Source organism: Amia ocellicauda, unplaced genomic scaffold (genome assembly GCF_036373705.1).
Source record: "Amia ocellicauda isolate fAmiCal2 unplaced genomic scaffold, fAmiCal2.hap1 HAP1_SCAFFOLD_99, whole genome shotgun sequence".
NCBI classification, from domain to species: Eukaryota; Metazoa; Chordata; class Actinopteri; order Amiiformes; family Amiidae; genus Amia; species Amia ocellicauda.
In genome coordinates, this window is record NW_027103024.1 from 39,963 (window position 1) to 65,040 (window position 25,078).

Here is a 25,078-nt window from a genome sequence, read left to right on the forward strand (position 1 = left end):
TTTTCAGGGGATAAAAATCTCACGACACAATTGGGTAGTCCTCACGGCACACGGGTTGAAAACCACTGAGCCAAGCCACGGTGCTTCTTGGCTTTGCACGGCCACTGAGACTGCCAGGGGAAGACAGTGAGAATCTTCCCTTCGATAGCTCAGTTGGTAGAGCGGAGGACTGTAGGTTTCAGACAGCGGGCATCCTTAGGTCGCTGGTTCAATTCCGGCTCGAAGGAAGGCGTGATTATGGTTTGACATCGGTTTTGGACGAGCTCCCAAATGTCAAGCCATTGGAATTGCATGAGGACAAGGAGAAAACACCGGAAATTCGGATTTGCTGTGGAGAACTCGCATTGCCCAAACATCTCATATGCATGTGGCCCTTTTCACCCTGAGCCCAGTTTTCTAAACCGGCCAGAAAGCGGTCTGGAACAATCATGAAGCCAACACATTGTGAAGCACTTCACTGAAGCCCGGGTAGCTCAGCCGGTAGAGCATCAGACTTTTAATCTGAGGGTCCAGGGTTCGAGTCCCTGTTCGGGTGCCTTGTTGACCGAGGGCCATGATGGTGAAAAGCCTGGATGGCCTTCCAGGTGACAATGAAATATGCAGTTGTGTCTAGGCAAGGTGTCTAGTCCTCTTTGCTTCTTTCTGCAAATATCCAGCCTGGGCAAGTGTTGTCTTCCAGAGGCAAGTCAAGCCAGGAACTCTGAGAGATGTTTTTGCCGTTGACGACGTGTCACTTTAGAACAGCACAACATGCATCTCTACTTGACTTGGCACAATCTGTGAGGGTTGGGCCAACACAACGTGTCCACACATTTGCAGGCGTCTTGAAATACTTGGAATGACCTGTGGCCCCATGCCATGCAGAAGTCCACAGCTATGCGTGTCAGCATGCTCTGCTCCTCATCCCCAATGTGCCACTTGTAAGAACTTTGTAAAAAGCGACAGAGAACATGATCAGCAAAGAAACACAATTCTCCTGAGAACGACAATCATCGTGCCGATCGTAATCTCAGTGCATACCTGGATGCCCAACAAGCCAAGCCAGTGGTTCCCAAGCGTTGTAATGCCACGGCACACTTTGCTGAGACCAAAAACCTTCGCGGCGCACCAACATGAAAAAAAAAAAAAAGGATTTACTAGGTATTGTCTCACCTGAATGGCAACAGGCTGCTAAAACTATTATCACACGCACATTGCATGTTAAAGTATGTCAGTAAGGGAGTAATTAAAAGGGCAAATGTGTGAAGTGCAAGGAGTGGCCCTTAGTGGTTAGGTAAAAAAGTACACAGACAAACTAAATAATCCCTTGATACAAATCATTTATTTAGTGCAGACAGACCAAGACCAGCCACAATAAACTATTCGCAGTAAATATAAATTCACAGCAAAATAGGTTCAGTTCACAATATCCTATAACAAGCTGTATTTAACGAAGTAGTTAAACGTTACAAAGGGCATTACAATTGTTGAAAAACAATAGCACACGGATCAAACATGCTATCCCCGCCATTTTATTCGATTTGATTAGACGTTTCGCGACCGAAATGTTTTGTGTGCAGACTGAACGCACACCTGAGCCGAGCACGATCACAATACATATCCACAGTTAATCTAAGCAGTATCATATTGTAACCATTTCGGTCTGTTATCAACCCTTCCGGATCCAAAACCAGGAGTCAGACACCCTTTTCGGTGGACATGCTGTTGACTTCTCACAAGCACCATCTGCCTTCACAAAGGCAGCGCTAGCAGTGGAAAGAACGAAGAACTGCAGAAGAAACGCCGGGGCTATTTAGAGCCCGATTATTCAACACAGAGGGGGGAAACCAAAGCCAAATGAGACTTAGAGGAACAGGAGACATCCAACAACAGTATAAAGATGAAAAGGAATTCACCACATGTCCCTTTAATCAATTGCCTTGCAGTTCCACTGTGTAGCGTTATGTTGGGTGTATTTTGATAAGAGCATTTGGGCTCTGAGCTGAAGCACTGATCTAAAGAAGACCTCTCCACCCCCAAAGTCATCAGATTTCCTTTGCTCATCAGCTTGGAACTGGTTTGCATCAAAGTGACAGTTTTGGGGAGGATGGCACCGAGAAGAGGCCAAATAGGTTGAATCCTGCTATGAGATGTCTGGAGAAAGGGGCCTGTAGGTGATAAAAACTCTTTGAAGTGGACGAGAGCCGAAATCCCGACATAGAGCTACGAACCCGGGCCAACCGGCATTTCCAAATGATGGCATGGATTGACATCAGTCATAAATCAAGCCCCCCTCCATTAGGACACTGGGGGCTGAAACCGAAATCCAATCTCAAGAACTCAAGAACCAATCACCTATTGATCTGACAGACTATAAGAAACAGTGCACAGTCTCTCTCTCTCTCTCTCTCTTTCTCTCTCACCTGAACCAGTAACTCGCTGCCACAGCTCAACCTGTAGCTCTGTTGCCCGAACCGGAACCAGAAACCAACCAAGTCTTTGCCGGCAACAGAAGAGTTAAACTGGGAGAAGTAGATTGAGCCGTACGAAGAATTCTATTAAAGGACTATATTAAAGAAAGAACTTTACAGACTGCGCATGCCCGCCTGTGCCCACCTGATCAGTGGAGTTTTACAGCTGGACAATTGAGTAAGTCGAATGTATATGAAAGTGTTCAGTCATTTAAATAGCTATTTGAGTCTTAAGAAACTTGACCCTTGGAACGAACAGGGCCCTGCTTTCCTCAAAGACTTTGTCTTCAAGTAACTACGGTGGAACCCTGCTTACAAAGAAGATTTTGTGCACAACCTTGGAGCCTTCAAACCAGTGGAAAATCTGTTGGAAAAGACTCTAATTTCGCGAAACCCCAATTTCCAGGTGCATCGACTGAGTGGAAGTTCTTGGACAAAGCCGAACCGCACTGCCTTTGTTCCAAACCACACGGACCATATGCCGTGTGCTGTGATCTGAGCCCGAAGACAGAGAGGCCTCTCTGTGACGAAGTTCAGATAAGTTTAACAGTTTGGAGTTCATGATTCATGACATTTGAGAAATCAATTAGAAATGTTATTCTGTGATTCAAAACTCTAGAATGTGTAATATCATTTCGTTTTCTTAAATATAAATGTGTGTTGCATTAAACTGTTTTGTTGATAATTTTAGAAATAAAATCTGTCAACCCCGAGAAATATCTTCTCATTCCTGTTTAACTGTTTAGTCTGAAATTGACACAAGTCAATAGACGTTAGATTATTGGTGGCCCTGCCTATCCTTGATCATTGAATAATAATCAGTTAAGGGAAATTGTGGTAACAAGTAATGATAGGATCTTTCTCGGCACCTAAACGTAAATGAGACTGATATATATATAACGAGAAGTTACCTGACATAAATACTAACCTGCGTAGTTATTTAATGTCTGACTAACAATACTAACGAGAGACTCACCTTCGTCTTACTAACCGGTATTGTAGTTAATGTGTTTATAACCTTTTTTGTTTAACGATTTGTGTGTTAGAGCATCAGACTTTTAATCTGAGGGTCCAGGGTTCGAGTCCCTGTTCGGGCGCATTGTTGACCGAGGGCCATGATGGTGAAAAGCCTGGATGGCCTTCCAGGTGACAATGAAATATGCAGTTGCGTCTAGGCAAGGTGTCTAGTCCTCTTTGCTTCTTTCGGCAAATATCCAGCCTGGGCAAGTGTTGTCTTCCAGAGGCAAGTCAAGCCAGGAACTCTGAGAGATGTTTTTGCCGTTGACGACGTGTCACTTTAGAACAGCACAACATGCATCTCTACTTGACTTGGCACAATCTGTGAGGGTTGGGCCAACACAACGTGTCCACACATTTGCAGGCGTCTTGAAATACTTGGAATGACCTGTGGCCCCATGCCATGCAGAAGTCCACAGCTATGCGTGTCAGCATGCTCTGCTCTTCATCCCCAATGTGCCACTTGTAAGAACTGTGTAAAAAGCGACAGAGAACGTGATCAGCAAAGAAACACAATTCTCCTGAGAACGACAATCATCGTGCCGATCGTAATCTCAGTGCATACCTGGATGCCCAACAAGCCAAGCCAGTGGTTCCCAAGCGTTGTAATGCCACGGAACACTTTGCTGAGACCAAAAACCTTTGCGGCGCACCAACATGAAAAAAAAAAAAAAGGATTTACTAGGTATTGTCTCACCTGAATGGCAACAGGCTGCTAAAACTATTATCACACGCACATTGCATGTTAAAGTATGTCAGTAAGGGAGTAATTAAAAGGGCAAATGTGTGAAGTGCAAGGAGTGGCCCTTAGTGGTTAGGTAAAAAAGTACACAGACAAACTAAATAATCCCTTGATACAAATCATTTATTTAGTGCAGACAGACCAAGACCAGCCACAATAAACTATTCGCAGTAAATATAAATTCACAGCAAAATAGGTTCAGTTCACAATATCCTATAACAAGCTGCACAAAGGCAGCGCTAGCAGTGGAAAGAACGAAGAACTGCAGGAGAAACGCCGGGGCTATTTAGAGCCCGATTATTCAACACAGAGGGGGAAAACCAGGGCCAAATGAGACTTAGATGAACAGGAGACATCCAACAACAGTATAAAGATAAAAAGGAATTCACCACATGTCCCTTTAATCAATTGCCTTGCAGTTCCACTGTGTAGCGTTATGTTGGGTGTATTTTGATAAGAGCATTTGGGCTCTGAGCTGAAGCACTGATCTAAAGAAGACCTCTCCACCCCCAAAGTTATCAGATTTCCTTTGCTCATCAGCTTGGAACTGGTTTGCATCAAAGTGACAGTTTTGGGGTGGATGGCACCGAGAAGAGGCCAAATAGGTTGAATCCTGCTATGAGATGTCTGGAGAAAGGGGCCTGTAGGTGATAAAAACTCTTTGAAGTGGACGAGAGCCGAAATCCCGACATAGAGCTACGAACCCGGGCCAACCGGCACTTCCAAAAGATGGCATGGATTGACATCAGTCATAAATCAAGCCCCCCTCCATTAAGACACTGGGGGCTGAAACCGAAATCCAATCTCAAGAACTCAAGAACCAATCACCTATTGATCTGACAGACTATAAGGAACAGTGCACAGTCTCTCTCTCTCTCTCTCTCTCTCTCTCTCTTTCTCTCTCACCTGAACCAGTAACTCGCTGCCACAGCTCAACCTGTAGCTCTGTTGCCCGAACCGGAACCAGAAACCAACCAAGTCTTTGCCGGCAACAGAAGAGTTAAACTGGGAGAAGGAGATTGAGCCGTACGAAGAATTCTATTAAAGGACTTTATTAAATAAAGAACTTTACAGACTGCGCATGCCCGCCTGTGCCCACCTGATCAGTGGAGTTTTACAGCTGGACAATTGAGTAAGTCGAATGTATATGAAAGTGTTCAGTCATTTAAATAGCTATTTGAGTCTTAAGAAACTTGACCCTTGGAACGAACAGGGCCCTGCTTTCCTCAAAGACTTTGTCTTCAAGTAACTACGGTGGAACCCTGCTTACAAAGAAGATTTTGTGCACAACCTTGGAGCCTTCAAACCAGTGGAAAATCTGTTTGGAAAAGACTCTAATTTCGCGAAACCCCAATTTCCAGGTGCATCGACTGAGTGGAAGTTCTTGGACAAAGCCGAACCGCACTGCCTTTGTTCCAAACCACACGGACCATGTGCCGTGTGCTGTGATCTGAGCCCGAAGACAGAGAGGCCTCTCTGCGACGAAGTTCAGATAAGTTTAACAGTTTGGAGTTCATGATTCATGACATTTGAGAAATCAATTAGAAATGTTATTCTGTGATTCAAAACTCTAGAATGTGTAATATCATTTAGTTTTCTTAAATATAAATGTGTGTTGCATTAAACTGTTTTGTTGATAATTTTAGAAATAAAATCTGTCAACCCCGAGAAATATCTTCTCATTCCTGTTTAACTGTTTAGTCTGAAATTGACACAAGTCAATAGACGTTAGATTATTGGTGGCCCTGCCTATCCTTGATCATTGAATAATAATCAGTTAAGGGAAATTGTGGTAACAAGTAACGATAGGATCTTTCTCGGCACCTAAACGTAAATGAGACTGATATATATATAACGAGAAGTTACCTGACATAAATACTAACCTGCGTAGTTATTTAATGTCTGACTAACAATACTAACGAGAGACTCACCTTCGTCTTACTAACCGGTATTGTAGTTAATGTGTTTATAACCTTTTTTGTTTAACGATTTGTGTGTTATCATATGCGATCCCATGGTCTTTGATTTGGTCACGGAAGTGATTTGTCTTTGATTTGTTGATCTAGAGTTGAATTTTAATTAGCTTTTCCCTTTTGTATAATTAGTGTAGTGCTACATTTAGTCTTTGTTTTTGAATAAATTTAACAATTTATATCTTTGGAATTGGTGTCTGTGTCCAATTATTACAGAAATTGAGTTCTACAAGATTCCAGGATTCGTGATAAGGTGATACTATAAATTCACTTCTTAAATTGAAATTTATAAGTGTACCTTACGATACAACTGATAGCACTGCAACTCAGTGTAGGTGTGCGTTCAGTCCGGCAAACACAACATTTCAGTTATGAAACGCTTTCTACAGGTGATGTATAAATGTAATATTTTCACACATTTGAATAAGTTTGATTTGATACAAGATTTATGAAGTTGACCAAACAAAATGACATAATATTTTTCAGGGGATAAAAATCTCACGACACAATTGGGTAGTCCTCACGGCACACGGGTTGAAAACCACTGAGCCAAGCCACGGTGCTTCTTGGCTTTGCACGGCCACTGAGACTGCCAGGGGAAGACGGTGAGAAGCTTCCCTTCGATAGCTCAGTTGGTAGAGCGGAGGACTGTAGGTTTCAGACAGCGGGCATCCTTAGGTCGCTGGTTCAATTCCGGCTCGAAGGAAGGCGTGATTATGGCTTGACATCGGTTTTGGACGAGCTCCCAAATGTCAAGCCATTGGAATTGCATGAGGACAAGGAGAAAACACCGGAAATTCGGATTTGCTGTGTAGAACTCGCATTGCCCAAACATCTCATATGCATGTGACCCTTTTCACCCTGAGCCCAGTTTTCTAAACCGGCCAGAAAGCGGTCTGGAACAATCATGAAGCCAACACATTGTGAAGCACTTCACTGAAGCCCGGGTAGCTCAGCCGGTAGAGCATCAGACTTTTAATCTGAGGGTCCAGGGTTCGAGTCCCTGTTCGGGCGCCTTGTTGACCGAGGGCCATGATGGTGAAAAGCTTGGATGGCCTTCCAGGTGACAATGAAATATGCAGTTGCGTCTATGCAAGGTGTCTAGTCCTCTTTGCTTCTTTCGGCAAATATCCAGCCTGGGCAAGTCAAGCCAGGAACTCTGAGAGATGTTTTTGCCGTTGACGACGTGTCACTTTAGAACAGCACAACATGCATCTCTACTTGATTTGGCACAATCTGTGAGGGTTGGGCCAACACAACGTGTCCACACATTTGCAGGCGTCTTGAAATACTTGGAATGACCTGTGGCCCCATGCCATGCAGAAGTCCACAGCTATGCGTGTCAGCATGCTCTGCTCCTCATCCCCAATGTGCTACTTGTAAGAACTGTATAAAAAGCGACAGAGAACGTGATCAGCAAAGAAACACAATTCTCCTGAGAACGACAATCATCGTGCCGATCGTAATCTCAGTGCATACCTGGATGCCCAACAAGCCAAGCCAGTGGTTCCCAAGCGTTGTAATGCCACGGCACACTTTGCTGAGACCAAAAACCTTCGCGGCGCACCAACATGAAAAAAAAAAAAAAGGATTTACTAGGTATTGTCTCACCTGAATGGCAACAGGCTGCTAAAGCTATTATCACACGCACATTGCATGTTAAAGTATGTCAGTAAGGGAGTAATTAAAAGGGCAAATGTGTGAAGTGCAAGGAGTGGCCCTTAGTGGTTAAGTAAAAAAGTACACAGACAAACTAAATAATCCCTTGATACATATCATTTATTTAGTGCAGACAGACCAAGACCAGCCACAATAAACTATTCGCAGTAAATATAAATTCACAGCAAAATAGGTTCAGTTCACAATATCCTATAACAAGCTGCACAAAGGCAGCGCTAGCAGTGGAAAGAACGAAGAACTGCAGGAGAAACGCCGGGGCTATTTAGAGCCCGATTATTCAACACAGAGGGGGAAAACCAAGGCCAAATGAGACTTAGAGGAACAGGAGACATCCAACAACAGTATAAAGATAAAAAGGAATTCACCACATGTCCCTTTAATCAATTGCCTTGCAGTTCCACTGTGTAGCATTATGTTGGGTGTATTTTGATAAGAGCATTTGGGCTCTGAGCTGAAGCACTGATCTAAAGAAGACCTCTCCACCCCCAAAGTTATCAGATTTCCTTTGCTCATCAGCTTGGAACTGGTTTGCATCAAAGTGACAGTTTTGGGGAGGATGGCACCGAGAAGAGGCCAAATAGGTTGAATCCTGCTATGAGATGTCTGGAGAAAGGGGCCTGTAGGTGATAAAAACTCTTTGAAGTGGACGAGAGCCGAAATCCCGACATAGAGCTACGAACCCGGGCCAACCGGCATTTCCAAAAGATGGCATGGATTGACATCAGTCATAAATCAAGCCCCCCTCCATTAGGACACTGGGGGCTGAAACCGAAATCCAATCTCAAGAACTCAAGAACCAATCACCTATTGATCTGACAGACTATAAGGAACAGTGCACAGTCTCTCTCTCTCTCTCTCTCTCTTTCTCTCTCTCTCTCTTTCTCTCTCACCTGAACCAGTAACTCGCTGCCACAGTTCAACCAGTAGCTCTGTTGCCTGAACCGGAACCAGAAACCAACCAAGTCTTTGCCGGCAACAGAAGAGTTAAACTGGGAGAAGGAGATTGAGCCGTACGAAGAATTCTTTTAAAGGACTTTATTAAATAAAGAACTTTACAGACTGCGCATGCCCGCCTGTGCCCACCTGATCAGTGGAGTTTTACAGCTGGACAATTGAGTAAGTCGAATGTATATGAAAGTGTTCAGTCATTTAAATAGCTATTTGAGTCTTAAGAAACTTGACCCTTGGAACGAACAGGGCCCTGCTTTCCTCAAAGACTTTGTCTTCAAGTAACTACGGTGGAACCCTGCTTACAAAGAAGATTTTGTGCACAACCTTGGAGCCTTCAAACCAGTGGAAAATCTGTTTGGAAAAGACTCTAATTTCGCGAAACCCCAACTTCCAGCTGCATCGACTGAGTGGAAGTTCTTGGACAAAGCCGAACCGCACTGCCTTTGTTCCAAACCACACGGACCATGTGCCGTGTGCTGTGATCTGAGCCCGAAGACAGAGAGGCCTCTCTGCGACGAAGTTCAGATAAGTTTAACAGTTTGGAGTTCATGATTCATGACATTTGAGAAATCAATTAGAAATGTTATTCTGTGATTCATAACTCTAGAATGTGTAATATCATTTAGTTTTCTTAAATATAAATGTGTGTTGCATTAAACTGTTTTGTTGATAATTTTAGAAATAAAATCTGTCAACCCCGAGAAATATCTTCTCATTCCTGTTTAACTGTTTAGTCTGAAATTGACACAAGTCAATAGACGTTAGATAATTGGTGTCCCTGCCTATCCATGATCATTGAATAATAATCAGTTAAGGGAAATTGTGGTAACAAGTAACGATAGGATCTTTCTCGGCACCTAAACGTAAATGAGACTGATATATATATAACGAGAAGTTACCTGACATAAATACTAACCTGCGTAGTTATTTAATGTCTGACTAACAATACTAACGAGAGACTCACCTTCGTCTTACTAACCGGTATTGTAGTTAATGTGTTTATAACCTTTTTTGTTTAACGATTTGTGTGTTAGAGCATCAGACTTTTAATCTGAGGGTCCAGGGTTCGAGTCCCTGTTCGGGCGCCTTGTTGACCGAGGGCCATGATGGTGAAAAGCCTGGATGGCCTTCCAGGTGACAATGAAATATGCAGTTGCGTCTAGGCAAGGTGTCTAGTCCTCTTTGCTTCTTTCGGCAAATATCCAGCCTGGGCAAGTGTTGTCTTCCAGAGGCAAGTCAAGCCAGGAACTCTGAGAGATGTTTTTGCTGTTGACGACGTGTCACTTTAGAACAGCACAACATGCATCTCTACTTGACTTGGCACAATCTGTGAGGGTTGGGCCAACACAACGTGTCCACACATTTGCAGGCGTCTTGAAATACTTGGAATGACCTGTGGCCCCATGCCATGCAGAAGTCCACAGCTATGCGTGTCAGCATGCTCTGCTCTTCATCCCCAATGTGCCACTTGTAAGAACTGTGTAAAAAGCGACAGAGAACGTGATCAGCAAAGAAACACAATTCTCCTGAGAACGACAATCATCGTGCCGATCGTAATCTCAGTGCATACCTGGATGCCCAACAAGCCAAGCCAGTGGTTCCCAAGCGTTGTAATGCCACGGCACACTTTGCTGAGACCAAAAACCTTCGCGGCGCACCAACATGAAAAAAAAAAAAAGGATTTACTAGGTATTGTCTCACCTGAATGGCAACAGGCTGCTAAAACTATTATCACACGCACATTGCATGTTAAAGTATGTCAGTAAGGGAGTAATTAAAAGGGCAAATGTGTGAAGTGCAAGGAGTGGACCTTAGTGGTTAGGTAAAAAAGTACACAGACAAACTAAATAATCCCTTGATACAAATCATTTATTTAGTGCAGACAGACCAAGACCAGCCACAATAAACTATTCGCAGTAAATATAAATTCACAGCAAAATAGGTTCAGTTCACAATATCCTATAACAAGCTGCACAAAGGCAGCGCTAGCAGTGGAAAGAACGAAGAACTGCAGGAGAAACGCCGGGGCTATTTAGAGCCCGATTATTCAACACAGAGGGGGAAAACCAAGGCCAAATGAGACTTAGAGGAACAGGAGACATCCAACAACAGTATAAAGATAAAAAGGAATTCACCACATGTCCCTTTAATCAATTGCCTTGCAGTTCCACTGTGTAGCGTTATGTTGGGTTTATTTTGATAAGAGCATTCGGGCTCTGAGCTGAAGCACTGATCTAAAGAAGACCTCTCCACCCCCAAAGTTATCAGATTTCCTTTGCTCATCAGCTTGGAACTGGTTTGCATCAAAGTGACAGTTTTGGGGAGGATGGCACCGAGAAGAGGCCAAATAGGTTGAATCCTGCTATGAGATGTCTGGAGAAAGGGGCCTGTAGGTGATAAAAACTCTTTGAAGTGGACGAGAGCCGAAATCCCGACATAGAGCTACGAACCCGGGCCAACCGGCATTTCCAAAAGATGGCATGGATTGACATCAGTCATAAATCAAGCCCCCCTCCATTAGGACACTGGGGGCTGAAACCGAAATCCAATCTCAAGAACTCAAGAACCAATCACCTATTGATCTGACAGACTATAAGGAACAGTGCACAGTCTCTCTCTCTCTCTCTCTCTCTCTCTCTCTCTCTCTCTCTCTCTCTCTCTCTCTCTCTCTCTCTCTCTCTCTCTCTCTCTCTCTCTCTCTCTCTCTCTCTCTCTCTCTCTCTCTCTCTCTCGCTCTATTTCTCTCTCACCTGAACCAGTAACTCGCTGCCACAGCTCAACCTGTAGCTCTGTTGCCCGAACCGGAACCAGAAACCAACCAAGTCTTTGCCGGCAACAGAAGAGTTAAACTGGGAGAAGGAGATTGAGCCGTACGAAGAATTCTATTAAAGGACTATATTAAAGAAAGAACTTTACAGACTGCGCATGCCCGCCTGTGCCCACCTGATCAGTGGAGTTTTACAGCTGGACAATTGAGTAAGTCGAATGTATATGAAAGTGTTCAGTCATTTAAATAGCTATTTGAGTCTTAAGAAACTTGACCCTTGGAACGAACAGGGCTCTGCTTTCCTCAAAGACTTTGTCTTCAAGTAACTACGGTGGAACCCTGCTTACAAAGAAGATTTTGTGCACAACCTTGGAGCCTTCAAACCAGTGGAAAATCTGTTTGGAAAAGACTCTAATTTCGCGAAACCCCAATTTCCAGGTGCATCGACTGAGTGGAAGTTCTTGGACAAAGCCGAACCGCACTGCCTTTGTTCCAAACCACACGGACCATGTGCCGTGTGCTGTGATCTGAGCCCGAAGACAGAGAGGCCTCTCTGCGACGAAGTTCAGATAAGTTTAACAGTTTGGAGTTCATGATTCATGACATTTGAGAAATCAATTAGAAATGTTATTCTGTGATTCAAAACTCTAGAATGTGTAATATCATTTCGTTTTCTTAAATATAAATGTGTGTTGCATTAAACTGTTTTGTTGATAATTTTAGAAATAAAATCTGTCAACCCCGAGAAATATCTTCTCATTCCTGTTTAACTGTTTAGTCTGAAATTGACACAAGTCAATAGACGTTAGATTATTGGTGGCCCTGCCTATCCTTGATCATTGAATAATAATCAGTTAAGGGAAATTGTGGTAACAAGTAACGATAGGATCTTTCTCGGCACCTAAACGTAAATGAGACAGATATATATATAACGAGAAGTTACCTGACATAAATACTAACCTGCGTAGTTATTTAATGTCTGACTAACAATACTAACGAGAGACTCACCTTCGTCTTACTAACCGGTATTGTAGTTAATGTGTTTATAACCTTTTTTGTTTAACGATTTGTGTGTAATCATATGCGATCCCATGGTCTTTGATTTGGTCACGGAAGTGATTTGTCTTTGATTTGTTGATCTAGAGTTGAATTTTGATTAGCTTTTCCCTTTTGTATAATTAGTGTAGTGCTACATTTAGTCTTTGTTTTTGAATAAATTTAACAATTTATATCTTTGGAATTGGTGTCTGTGTCCAATTATTACAGAAATTGAGTTCTACAAGATTCCAGGATTCGTGATAAGGTGATACTATAAATTCACTTCTTAAATTGAAATTTTTAAGTGTACCTTACGATACAACTGATAGCACTGCAACTCAGTGTAGGTGTGCGTTCAGTCCGGCAAACACAACATTTCAGTTATGAAACGCTTTCTACAGGTGATGTATAAATGTAATATTTTCACACATTTGAATAAGTTTGATTTGATACAAGATTTATGAAGTTGACCAAACAAAATGACATAATATTTTTCAGGGGATAAAAATCTCACGACACAATTGGGTAGTCCTCACGGCACACGGGTTGAAAACCACTGAGCCAAGCCACGGTGCTTCTTGGCTTTGCACGGCCACTGAGACTGCCAGGGGAAGACGGTGAGAAGCTTCCCTTTGATAGCTCAGCTGGTGGAGCGGAGGACTGGAGGTTTCAGGCTGCGGGCATCCTTAGGTCGCTGGTTCAATTCCGGCTCGAAGGAAGGCGTGATTATGGTTTGACATCGGTTTTGGACGAGCTCCCAAATGTCAAGCCATTGGAATTGCATGAGGACAAGGAGAAAACACCGGAAATTTGGATTTGCTGTGGAGAACTCGCATTGCCCAAACATCTCATATGCATGTGACCCTTTTCACCCTGAGCCCAGTTTTCTAAACCGGCCAGAAAGCGGTCTGGAACAATCATGAAGCCAACACATTGTGAAGCACTTCACTGAAGCTCGGGTAGCTCAGCCAGGAGGGCATCAGACTTTTAATCTGAGGGTCCAGGGTTTGAGTCCCTGTTCGGGCGCCTTGTTGACTGAGGGCCATGATGGTGAAAAGCCTGGATGGCCTTCCAGGTGACAATGAAATATGCAGTTGCGTCTAGGCAAGGTGTCTAGTCCTCTTTGCTTCTTTCGGCAAATATCCAGCCTGGGCAAGTCAAGCCAGGAACTCTGAGAGATGTTTTTGCCGTTGACGACGTGTCACTTTAGAACAGCACAACATGCATCTCTACTTGACTTGGCACAATCTGTGAGGGTTGGGCCAACACAACGTGTCCACACATTTGCAGGCGTCTTGAAATACTTGGAATGACCTGTGGCCCCATGCCATGCAGAAGTCCACAGCTATGCGTGTCAGCATGCTCTGCTCCTCATCCCCAATGTGCCACTTGTAAGAACTGTGTAAAAAGCGACAGAGAACGTGATCAGCAAAGAAACACAATTCTCCTGAGAACGACAATCATCGTGCCGATCGTAATCTCAGTGCATACCTGGATGCCCAACAAGCCAAGCCAGTGGTTCCCAAGCGTTGTAATGCCACGGCACACTTTGCTGAGACCAAAAACCTTCGCGGCGCACCAACATGAAAAAAAAAAAAAAGGATTTACTAGGTATTGTCTCACCTGAATGGCAACAGGCTGCTAAAACTATTATCACACGCACATTGCATGTTAAAGTATGTCAGTAAGGGAGTAATTAAAAGGGCAAATGTGTGAAGTGCAAGGAGTGGCCCTTAGTGGTTAAGTAAAAAAGTACACAGACAAACTAAATAATCCCTTGATACAAATCATTTATTTAGTGCAGACAGACCAAGACCAGCCACAATAAACTATTCGCAGTAAATATAAATTCACAGCAAAATAGGTTCAGTTCACAATATCCTATAACAAGCTGCACAAAGGCAGCGCTAGCAGTGGAAAGAACGAAGAACTGCAGGAGAAACGCCGGGGCTATTTAGAGCCCGATTATTCAACACAGAGGGGGAAAACCAAGGCCAAATGAGACTTAGAGGAACAGGAGACATCCAACAACAGTATAAAGATAAAAAGGAATTCACCACATGTCCCTTTAATCAATTGCCTTGCAGTTCCACTGTGTAGCGTTATGTTGGGTGTATTTTGATAAGAGCATTCGGGCTCTGAGCTGAAGCACTGATCTAAAGAAGACCTCTCCACCCCCAAAGTTATCAGATTTCCTTTGCTCATCAGCTTGGAACTGGTTTGCATCAAAGTGACAGTTTTGGGGAGGATGGCACCGAGAAGAGGCCAAATAGGTTGAATCCTGCTATGAGATGTCTGGAGAAAGGGGCCTGTAGGTGATAAAAACTCTTTGAAGTGGACGAGAGCCGAAATCCCGACATAGAGCTACGAACCCGGGCCAACCGGCATGTCCAAAAGATGGCATGGATTGACATCAGTCATAAATCAAGCCCCCCTCCATTAGGACACTGGGGGCTGAAACCGAAATCCAATCTCAAGAACTCAAGAACCAATCACCTATTGATCTGACAGACTATAAGGAACAGTGCACAGTCTCTCTCTCTCTCTCTCTCTCTTTCTCTCTCACCTGAACCTGTAACTCGCTGCCACAGCTCAACCTGTAGCTCTGTTGCCCGAACCGGAACCAGAAACCAACCAAGTCTTTGCCGGCAACAGAAGAGTTAAACTGGGAGAAGGAGATTGAGCCGTACGAAGAATTCTATTAAAGGACTTTATTAAATAAAGAACTTTACAGACTGCGCATGCCCGCCTGTGCCCACCTGATCAGTGGAGTTTTACAGCTGGACAATTGAGTAAGTCGAATGTATATGAAAGTGTTCAGTCATTTAAATAGCTATTTGAGTCTTAAGAAACTTGACCCTTGGAACGAACAGGGCCCTGCTTTCCTCAAAGACTTTGTCTTCAAGTAACTACGGTGGAACCCTGCTTACAAAGAAGATTTTGTGCACAACCTTGGAGCCTTCAAACCAGTGGAAAATCTGTTTGGAAAAGACTCTAATTTCGCGAAACCCCAATTTCCAGGTGCATCGACTGAGTGGAAGTTCTCGGACAAAGCCGAACCGCACTGCCTTTGTTCCAAACCACACGGACCATGTGCCGTGTGCTGTGATCTGAGCCCGAAGACAGAGAGGCCTCTCTGCGACGAAGTTCAGATAAGTTTAACAGTTTGGAGTTCATGATTCATGACATTTGAGAAATCAATTAGAAATGTTATTCTGTGATTCAAAACTCTAGAATGTGTAATATCATTTAGTTTTCTTAAATATAAATGTGTGTTGCATTAAACTGTTTTGTTGATAATTTTAGAAATAAAATCTGTCAACCCCGAGAAATATCTTCTCATTACTGTTTAACTGTTTAGTCTGAAATTGACACAAGTCAATAGACGTTAGATTATTGGTGGCCCTGCCTATCCTTGATCATTGAATAATAATCAGTTAAGGGAAATTGTGGTAACAAGTAATGATAGGATCTTTCTCGGCACCTAAACGTAAATGAGACTGATATATATATAACGAGAAGTTACCTGACATAAATACTAACCTGCGTAGTTATTTAATGTCTGACTAACAATACTAACGAGAGACTCACCTTCGTCTTACTAACCGGTATTGTAGTTAATGTGTTTATAACCTTTTTTGTTTAACGATTTGTGTGTTATCATATGCGATCCCATGGTCTTTGATTTGGTCACGGAAGTGATTTGTCTTTGATTTGTTGATCTAGAGTTGAATTTTAATTAGCTTTTCCCTTTTGTATAATTAGTGTAGTGCTACATTTAGTCTTTGGTTTTGAATAAATTTAACAATTTATATCTTTGGAATTGGTGTCTGTGTCCAATTATTACAGAAATTGAGTTCTACAAGATTCCAGGATTCGTGATAAGGTGATACTATAAATTCACTTCTTAAATTGAAATTTATAAGTGTACCTTACGATACAACTGATAGCACTGCAACTCAGTGTAGGTGTGCGTTCAGTCCGGCAAACACAACATTTCAGTTATGAAACGCTTTCTACAGGTGATGTATAAATGTAATATTTTCACACATTTGAATAAGTTTGATTTGATACAAGATTTATGAAGTTGACCAAACAAAATGACATAATATTTTTCAGGGGATAAAAATCTCACGACACAATTGGGTAGTCCTCACGGCACACGGGTTGAAAACCACTGAGCCAAGCCACGGTGCTTCTTGGCTTTGCACGGCCACTGAGACTGCCAGGGGAAGACGTTGAGAAGCTTCCCTTCGATAGCTCAGTTGGTATAGCGGAGGACTGTAGGTTTCAGGCAGCGGGCATCCTTAGGTCGCTGGTTCAATTCCGGCTCGAAGGAAGGCGTGATTATGGTTTGACATCGGTTTTGGACGAGCTCCCAAATGTCAAGCCATTGGAATTGCATGAGGACAAGGAGAAAACACCGGAAATTTGGATTTGCTGTGGAGAACTCGCATTGCCCAAACATCTCATATGCATGTGACCCTTTTCACCCTGAGCCCAGTTTTCTAAACCGGCCAGAAAGCGGTCTGGAACAATCATGAAGCACTTCACTGAAGCCCGGGTAGCTCAGCCGGTAGAGCATCAGACTCTTAATCTGAGGGTCCAGGGTTCGAGTCTCTGTTCGGGCGCCTTGTTGACCGAGGGCCATGATGGTGAAAAGCCTGGATGGCCTTCCAGGTGACAATGAAATATGCAGTTGCGTCTAGGCAAGGTGTCTAGTCCTCTTTGCTTCTTTCGGCAAATATGCAGCCTGGGCAAGTATTGTCTTCCAGAGGCAAGTCAAGCCAGGAACTCTGAGAGATGTTTTTGCCGTTGACGACGTGTCACTTTAGAACAGCACAACATGCATCTCTACTTGACTTGGCACAATCTGTGAGGGTTGGGCCAACACAACGTGTCCACACATTTGCAGGCGTCTTGAAATACTTGGAATGACCTGTGGCCCCATGCCATGCAGAAGTCCACAGCTATGCGTGTCAGCATGCTCTGCTCCTCATCCCCAATGTGCCACTTGTAAGAACTGTGTAAAAAGCGACAGAGAACGTGATCAGCAAAGAAACACAATTCTCCTGAGAACGACAATCATCGTGCCGATCGTAATCTCAGTGCATACCTGGATGCCCAACAAGCCAAGCCAGTGGTTCCCAAGCGTTGTAATGCCACGGCACACTTTGCTGAGACCAAAAACCTTCGCGGCGCACCAACATGAAAAAAAAAAAAAAGGATTTACTAGGTATTGTCTCACCTGAATGGCAACAGGCTGCTAAAACTATTATCACACGCACATTGCATGTTAAAGTATGTCAGTAAGGGAGTAATTAAAAGGGCAAATGTGTGAAGTGCAAGGAGTGGCACTTAGTGGTTAGGTAAAAAAGTACACAGACAAACTAAATAATCCCTTGATACAAATCATTTATTTAGTGCAGACAGACCAAGACCAGCCACAATAAACTATTCGCAGTAAATATAAATTCACAGCAAAATAGGTTCAGTTCACAATATCCTATAACAAGCTGCACAAAGGCAGCGCTAGCAGTGGAAAGAACGAAGAACTGCAGGAGAAACGCCGGGGCTATTTAGAGCCCGATTATTCAACACAGAGGGGGAAAACCAGGGCCAAATGAGACTTAGAGGAACAGGAGACATCCAACAACAGTATAAAGATAAAAAGGAATTCACCACATGTCCCTTTAATCAATTGCCTTGCAGTTCCACTGTGTAGCATTATGTTGGGTGTATTTTGATAAGAGCATTCGGGCTCTGAGCTGAAGCACTGATCTAAAGAAGACCTCTCCACCCCCAAAGTTATCAGATTTCCTTTGCTCATCAGCTTGGAACTGGTTTGCATCAAAGTGACAGTTTTGGGGAGGATGGCACCGAGAAGAGGCCAAATAGGTTGAATCCTGCTATGAGATGTCTGGAGAAAGGGGCCTGTAGGTGATAAAAACTCTTTGAAGTGGACGAGAGCCGAAATCCCGACATAGAGCTACGAACCCGGGCCAACCGGCATTTCCAAAAGATGGCATGGATTGACATCAGTCATAAATCAAGCCCCCCTCCATTAGGACACTGGGGGCTGAAACCGAAATCCAATCTCAAGAACTCAAGAACCAATCACCTATTGATCTGACAGACTATAAGGAACAGTGCACAGTCTCTCTCTCTCTCTCTCTCTCTCTCTCTCTCTCTCTTTCTCTCTCACCTGAACCAGTAACTTGCTGCCACAGCTCAACCTGTAGCTCTGTTGCCCAAACCGGAACCAGAAACCAACCAAGTCTTTGCCGGCAACAGAAGAGTTAAACTGGGAGAAGGAGATTGAGCCGTACGAAGAATTCTTTTAAAGGACTTTATTAAATAAAGAACTTTACAGACTGCGCATGCCCGCCTGTGCCCACCTGATCAGTGGAGTTTTACAGCTGGACAATTGAGTAAGTCGAATGTATATGAAAGTGTTCAGTCATTTAAATAGCTATTTGAGTCTTAAGAAACTTGACCCTTGGAACGAACAGGGCCCTGCTTTCCTCAAAGACTTTGTCTTCAAGTAACTACGGTGGAACCCTGCTTACAAAGAAGATTTTGTGCACAACCTTGGAGCCTTCAAACCAGTGGAAAATCTGTTTGGAAAAGACTCTAATTTCGCGAAACCCCAACTTCCAGGTGCATCGACTGAGTGGAAGTTCTCGGACAAAGCCGAACCGCACTGCCTTTGTTCCAAACCACACGGACCATGTGCCGTGTGCTGTGATCTGAGCCCGAAGACAGAGAGGCCTCTCTGCGACGAAGTTCAGATAAGTTTAACAGTTTGGAGTTCATGATTCATGACATTTGAGAAATCAATTAGAAATGTTATTCTGTGATTCATAACTCTAGAATGTGTAATATCATTTAGTTTTCTTAAATATAAATGTGTGTTGCATTAAACTGTTTTGTTGATAATTTTAGAAATAAAATCTGTCAACCCCGAGAAATATCTTCTCATTCCTGTTTAACTGTTTAGTCTGAAATTGACACAAGTCAATAGACGTTAGATTATTGGTGGCCCTGCCTATCCTTGATCATTGAATAATAATCAGTTAAGGGAAATTGTGGTAACAAGTAATGATAGGATCTTTCTCGGCACCTAAACGTAAATGAGACTGATATATATATAACGAGAAGTTACCTGACATAAATACTAACCTGCGTAGTTATTTAATGTCTGACTAACAATACTAACGAGAGACTCACCTTCGTCTTACTAACCGGTATTGTAGTTAATGTGTTTATAACCTTTTTTGTTTAACGATTTGTGTGTTATCATATGCGATCCCATGGTCTTTGATTTGGTCACGGAAGTGATTTGTCTTTGATTTGTTGATCTAGAGTTGAATTTTAATTAGCTTTTCCCTTTTGTATAATTAGTGTAGTGCTACATTTAGTCTTTGGTTTTGAATAAATTTAACAATTTATATCGTTGGAATTGGTGTCTGTGTCCAATTATTACAGAAATTGAGTTCTACAAGATTCCAGGATTCGTGATAAGGTGATACTATAAATTCACTTCTTAAATTGAAATTTATAAGTGTACCTTACGATACAACTGATAGCACTGCAACTCAGTGTAGGTGTGCGTTCAGTCCGGCAAACACAAAATTTCAGTTATGAAACGCTTTCTACAGGTGATGTATAAATGTAATATTTTCACACATTTGAATAAGTTTGATTTGATACAAGATTTATGAAGTTGACCAAACAAAATGACATAATATTTTTCAGGGGATAAAAATCTCACGACACAATTGGGTAGTCCTCACGGCACACGGGTTGAAAACCACTGAGCAAAGCCACGGTGCTTCTTGGCGTTGCACGGCCACTGAGACTGCCAGGGGAAGACAGTGAGAAGCTTCCCTTTGATAGCTCAGTTGGTAGAGTGGAGGACTGTAGGTTTCAGGCAGCGGGCATCCTTAGGTCGCTGGTTCAATTCCTGCTCGAAGGAAGGCGTGATTATGGTTTGACATCGGTTTTTTGACGAGCTCCCAAATGTCAAGCCATTGGAATTGCATGAGGACAAGGAGAAAACACCGGAAATTCGGATTTGCTGTGGAAAACTCGCATTGGCCAAACATCTCATATGCATGTGACCCTTTTCAATATCCAGCCTGGGCAAGTGTTGTCTTCCAGAGGCAAGTCAAGCCAGGAACTCTTAGAGATGTTTTTGCCGTTGACGACGTGTCACTTTAGAACAGCACAACATGCATCTCTACTTGACTTGGCACAATCTGTGAGGGTTGGGCCAACACAACGTGTCCACACATTTGCAGGCGTCTTGAAATACTTGGAATGACCTGTGGCCCCATGCCATGCAGAAGTCCACAGCTATGCGTGTCAGCATGCTCTGCTCCTCATCCCCAATGTGCCACTTGTAAGAACTGTGTAAAAAGCGACAGAGAACGTGATCAGCAAAGAAACACAATTCTCCTGAGAACGACAATCATCGTGCCGATCGTAATCTCAGTGCATACCTGGATGCCCAACAAGCCAAGCCAGTGGTTCCCAAGCGTTGTAATGCCACGGCACACTTTGCTGAGACCAAAAACCTTCGCGGCGCACCAACATGAAAAAAAAAAAAAAGGATTTACTAGGTATTGTCTCACCTGAATGGCAACAGGCTGCTAAAACTATTATCACATGCACATTGCATGTTAAAGTATGTCAGTAAGGGAGTAATTAAAAGGGCAAATGTGTGAAGTGCAAGGAGTGGCCCTTAGTGGTTAGGTAAAATAGTACACAGACAAACTAAATAATCCCTTGATACAAATCATTTATTTAGTGCAGACAGACCAAGACCAGCCACAATAAACTATTCGCAGTAAATATAAATTCACAGCAAAATAGGTTCAGTTCACAATATCCTATAACAAGCTGTATTTAACGAAGTGGTTAAACGTTACAAAGGGCATTACAATTGTTGAAAAACAATAGCACACGGATCAAACATGCTATCCCCGCCGTTTTATTCGATTTGATTAGACGTTTCGCGACCGAAATGTTTTGTGTGCAGACTGAATGCACACCTGAGCCGAGCACGATCACAATACATATCCACAGTTAATCTAAGCAGTATCATATTGTAACCGTTTCGGTCTGTTATCAACCCTTCCGGATCCAAAACCAGGAGTCAGACACCCTTTTCGGTGGACACGCTGTTGACTTCTCACAAGCACCATCTGCCTTCACAAAGGCAGCACTAGCAGTGGAAAGAACGAAGAACTGCAGGAGAAACGCCGGGGCTATTTAGAGCCCGATTATTCAACACAGAGGGGGGAAACCAAAGCCAAATGAGACAAAGTGACAGTTTTGGGGAGGATGGCACCGAGAAGAGGCCAAATAGGTTGAAACCTGCTATGAGATGTCTGGAGAAAGGGGCCTGTAGGTGATAAAAACTCTTTGAAGTGGACGAGAGCCGAAATCCCGACATAGAGCTACGAACCCGGGCCAACCGGCATTTCCAAAAGATGGCATGGATTGACATCAGTCATAAATCAAGCCCCCCTCCATTAGGACACTGGGGGCTGAAACCGAAATCCAATCTCAAGAACTCAAGAACCAATCACCTATTGATCTGACAGACTATAAGGAACAGTGCACAGTCTCTCTCTCTCTCTCTCTCTCTCTCTCTCTCTCTTTCTCTCTCACCTGAACCAGTAACTCGCTGCCACAGCTCAACCTGTAGCTCTGTTGCCCGAACCGGAACCAGAAACCAACCAAGTCTTTGCCAGCAACAGAAGAGTTAAACTGGGAGAAGGAGATTGAGCCGTACGAAGAATTCTTTTAAAGGACTTTATTAAATAAAGAACTTTACAGACTGCGCATGCCCGCCTGTGCCCACCTGATCAGTGGAGTTTTACAGCTGGACAATTGAGTAAGTCGAATGTATATGAAAGTGTTCAGTCATTTAAATAGCTATTTGAGTCTTAAGAAACTTGACCCTTGGAACGAACAGGGCCCTGCTTTCCTCAAAGACTTTGTCTTCAAGTAACTACGGTGGAACCCTGCTTACAAAGAAGATTTTGTGCACAACCTTGGAGCCTTCAAACCAGTGGAAAATCTGTTTGGAAAAGACTCTAATTTCGCGAAACCCCAACTTCCAGGTGCATCGACTGAGTGGAAGTTCTTGGACAAAGCCGAACCGCACTGCCTTTGTTCCAAACCACACGGACCATGTGCCGTGTGCTGTGATCTGAGCCCGAAGACAGAGAGGCCTCTCTGCGACGAAGTTCAGATAAGTTTAACAGTTTGGAGTTCATGATTCATGACATTTGAGAAATCAATTAGAAATGTTATTCTGTGATTCATAACTCTTGAATGTGTAATATCATTTAGTTTTCTTAAATATAAATGTGTGATGCATTAAACTGTTTTGTTGATAATTTTAGAAATAAAATCTGTCAACCCCGAGAAATATCTTCTCATTCCTGTTTAACTGTTTAGTCTGAAATTGACACAAGTCAATAGACGTTAGATTATTGGTGGCCCTGCCTATCCTTGATCATTGAATAATAATCAGTTAAGGGAAATTGTGGTAACAAGTAATGATAGGATCTTTCTCGGCACCTAAACGTAAATGAGACTGATATATATATCACGAGAAGTTACCTGACATAAATACTAACCTGCGTAGTTATTTAATGTCTGACTAACAATACTAACGAGAGACTCACCTTCGTCTTACTAACCGGTATTGTAGTTAATGTGTTTATAACCTTTTTTGTTTAACGATTTGTGTGTTATCATATGCGATCCCATGGTCTTTGATTTGGTCACGGAAGTGATTTGTCTTTGATTTGTTGATCTAGAGTTGAATTTTAATTAGCTTTTCCCTTTTGTATAATTAGTGTAGTGCTACATTTAGTCTTTGGTTTTGAATAAATTTAACAATTTATATCTTTGGAATTGGTGTCTGTGTCCAATTATTACAGAAATTGAGTTCTACAAGATTCCAGGATTCGTGATAAGGTGATACTATAAATTCACTTCTTAAATTGAAATTTATAAGTGTACCTTACGATACAACTGATAGCACTGCAACTCAGTGTAGGTGTGCGTTCAGTCCGGCAAACACAACATTTCAGTTATGAAACGCTTTCTACAGGTGATGTATAAATGTAATATTTTCACACATTTGAATAAGTTTGATTTGATACAAGATTTATGAAGTTGACCAAACAAAATGACATAATATTTTTCAGGGGATAAAAATCTCACGACACAATTGGGTAGTACTCACGGTACACGGGTTGAAAACCACTGAGCCAAGCCACGGTGCTTCTTGGCTTTGCACGGCCACAGAGACTTCCAGAGGAAGACGGTGAGAAGCTTCCCTTTGATAGCTCAGTTGGTAGAGTGGAGGACTGTAGGTTTCAGGCAGCGGGCTTCCTTAGGTCGCTGGTTCAATTCCGGCTCGAAGAAAGGCGTGATTATGGTTTGACATCGGTTTTGGACGAGCTCCCAAATGTCAAGCCATTGGAATTGCATGAGGACAAGGAAAAAACCCCGGAAATTCGGATTTGTTGTGGAGAACTCGCATTGCCCACACATCTCATATGCATGTGACCCTTTTCACCCTGAGCCCAGTTTTCTAAACCGTCCAGAAAGCGGTCTGGAAATATCATGAAGCCAACACATTGTGAAGCACCTCACTGAAGCCCGGGTAGTTCAGCCGGTAGAGCATCAGACTTTTAATCCGAGGGTCCAGGGTTCAAGTCCCTGTTTGGGTGCCTTGTTGACCGAGGGCCATGATGGTAAAATGACAATGAAATCTGCAGTTGCGTCTAGGCGAGGTGTCTAGTCCTCTTTGCTTCTTTCGGCAAATATCCAGCCTGTTGTCTTCCAGAGGCAAGTCAAGCCAGGAACTCTGAGAGATGTTTTTGCCGTTGACGACGTGTCACTTTAGAACAGCACAACATGCATCTCTACTTGACTTGGCACAATCTGTGAGGGTTGGGCCAACACAACGTGTCCACACATTTGCAGGCGTCTTGAAATACTTGGAATGACCTGTGGCCCCATGCCATGCAGAAGTCCACAGCTATGCGTGTCAGCATGCTCTGCTCCTCATCCCCAATGTGCCACTTGTAAGAACTGTGTAAAAAGCGACAGAGAACGTGATCAGCAAAGAAACACAATTCTCCTGAGAACGACAATCATCGTGCCGATCGTAATCTCAGTGCATACCTGGATGCCCAACAAGCCAAGCCAGTGGTTCCCAAGCGTTGTAATGCCACGGCACACTTTGCTGAGACCAAAAACCTTCGCGGCGCACCAACATGAAAAAATAAATAAAAGGATTTACTAGTTATTGTCTCAGCTGAATGGCAACAGGCTGCTAAAACTATTATCACACGCACATTGCATGTTAATGTATGTCAGTAAGGGAGTAATTAAAAGGGCAAATGTGTGAAGTGCAAGGAGTGGCCTT

General features: G+C 43.1%; 11 non-coding genes across 11 annotated transcripts; all 11 read left to right on the top strand.

Moving 5' to 3' along the window:
* Positions 1 to 138: 138 nt before the first annotated feature.
* On the top strand, positions 139 to 227 carry trnay-gua (transfer RNA tyrosine (anticodon GUA)). Its single transcript is given in 2 exon segments — positions 139 to 175; positions 192 to 227. It is a non-coding gene; the product is annotated as a tRNA-Tyr (tRNA).
* Positions 228 to 462: 235 nt separating this feature from the next.
* On the top strand, positions 463 to 535 carry trnak-uuu (transfer RNA lysine (anticodon UUU)). Its single transcript has one exon. It is a non-coding gene; the product is annotated as a tRNA-Lys (tRNA).
* Positions 536 to 6,799: 6,264 nt separating this feature from the next.
* On the top strand, positions 6,800 to 6,888 carry trnay-gua (transfer RNA tyrosine (anticodon GUA)). Its single transcript is given in 2 exon segments — positions 6,800 to 6,836; positions 6,853 to 6,888. It is a non-coding gene; the product is annotated as a tRNA-Tyr (tRNA).
* A 235-nt stretch (positions 6,889 to 7,123) lies between these two features.
* On the top strand, positions 7,124 to 7,196 carry trnak-uuu (transfer RNA lysine (anticodon UUU)). The gene has a single exon. It is a non-coding gene; the product is annotated as a tRNA-Lys (tRNA).
* A 6,051-nt stretch (positions 7,197 to 13,247) lies between these two features.
* Positions 13,248 to 13,336, top strand: trnas-gga (transfer RNA serine (anticodon GGA)). Its single transcript is given in 2 exon segments — positions 13,248 to 13,284; positions 13,301 to 13,336. It is a non-coding gene; the product is annotated as a tRNA-Ser (tRNA).
* Positions 13,337 to 13,571: 235 nt separating this feature from the next.
* Positions 13,572 to 13,644, top strand: trnak-uuu (transfer RNA lysine (anticodon UUU)). Its single transcript has one exon. It is a non-coding gene; the product is annotated as a tRNA-Lys (tRNA).
* Positions 13,645 to 16,868: 3,224 nt separating this feature from the next.
* Positions 16,869 to 16,957, top strand: trnay-gua (transfer RNA tyrosine (anticodon GUA)). Its single transcript is given in 2 exon segments — positions 16,869 to 16,905; positions 16,922 to 16,957. It is a non-coding gene; the product is annotated as a tRNA-Tyr (tRNA).
* A 219-nt stretch (positions 16,958 to 17,176) lies between these two features.
* trnak-cuu (transfer RNA lysine (anticodon CUU)) lies at positions 17,177 to 17,249 on the top strand. The gene has a single exon. It is a non-coding gene; the product is annotated as a tRNA-Lys (tRNA).
* A 3,258-nt stretch (positions 17,250 to 20,507) lies between these two features.
* On the top strand, positions 20,508 to 20,596 carry trnay-gua (transfer RNA tyrosine (anticodon GUA)). The gene is given in 2 exon segments: positions 20,508 to 20,544; positions 20,561 to 20,596. It is a non-coding gene; the product is annotated as a tRNA-Tyr (tRNA).
* Positions 20,597 to 23,980: 3,384 nt separating this feature from the next.
* On the top strand, positions 23,981 to 24,069 carry trnay-gua (transfer RNA tyrosine (anticodon GUA)). Its single transcript is given in 2 exon segments — positions 23,981 to 24,017; positions 24,034 to 24,069. It is a non-coding gene; the product is annotated as a tRNA-Tyr (tRNA).
* Positions 24,070 to 24,304: 235 nt separating this feature from the next.
* Positions 24,305 to 24,377, top strand: trnak-uuu (transfer RNA lysine (anticodon UUU)). The gene has a single exon. It is a non-coding gene; the product is annotated as a tRNA-Lys (tRNA).
* Positions 24,378 to 25,078: the final 701 nt, after the last annotated feature.